This window comes from Nomia melanderi, unplaced genomic scaffold, assembly GCF_051020985.1.
Source record: "Nomia melanderi isolate GNS246 unplaced genomic scaffold, iyNomMela1 scaffold0014, whole genome shotgun sequence".
NCBI lineage: Eukaryota > Metazoa > Arthropoda > Insecta > Hymenoptera > Halictidae > Nomia > Nomia melanderi.
In genome coordinates, this window is record NW_027475130.1 from 2,391,321 (window position 1) to 2,392,275 (window position 955).

Below are 955 nucleotides of genomic sequence, written 5' to 3' on the forward strand. Positions count from 1 at the left end.
TGTCGGACACTAAGATTCAGGGAAAAATCCAATATATATCTGGTGATATCTCGGGTGCTATTAGAGATAGCGCAATAAATCAAAGTGCATTGTCTGTAGGAGGCACTGGCGCATGAATCTGGGCATCGGGACGACCTTGGACCATCAGGGGCCGAGAAAACCACCGTCTCATGGGGCCGGGCTGTTAGTGTCAGGGAAAAATCCAACATATATCTGGTGATATCTCGGGTGCTATTACAGATTGCGCAATAAATCAAAGTGCATTGTCTGTAGGAGGCCCTGGCGCATGAATCTGTGCAGCGGGATCGACCTCAGACCACCAGGTGCCTAGAAAATCACCGTCTCATGGGGCCGGACTGTTAGGGTCAGGGAAAAATCCAATATATATCTGGTGATATCTCGGGTGCTATTACAGATAGCGCAATAAATAAAAGTGCATTGCCTGCAGGAGGCCCTGGCGCATGAATCTGTGCAGCGGGCACGACCTCGGTCCACCAGGGGCCGAGAAAACCACCGTCTCATGGGGCCGGACACTCAGGGACAGGGAAAAATCCAATATATATCTGGTGATATCTCGGGTGCTATTAGAGATAGCGCAATAAATCAAAGAGCATTGTCTGTAGGCGGCACTGGCGAATGAATCTGTGCAGCAGGAATGACCTCGGACAACCAGGGGCCGAGAAAATTGCAGATATTCGGAATCCGTCACCCGAGGTCATGTAAAAATCCGTCATATATCTGGTGATATCTCGGGTGCTATTGCAGATAGCGCAATAAACCAAAGTCAATTATCTGCAGGAGGCCCTGGCGCATGCATCTGTTCAGCGGGAACGACCTCGGACCATCAGGGGCAGAGAAAACAACCGTCTCATGGGGCCGGACACTCAGGGTCAGGGAAAAATCCAATATATATCTGGTGATATCTCGGGTGCTATTACAGATAGCGCAATAAGTC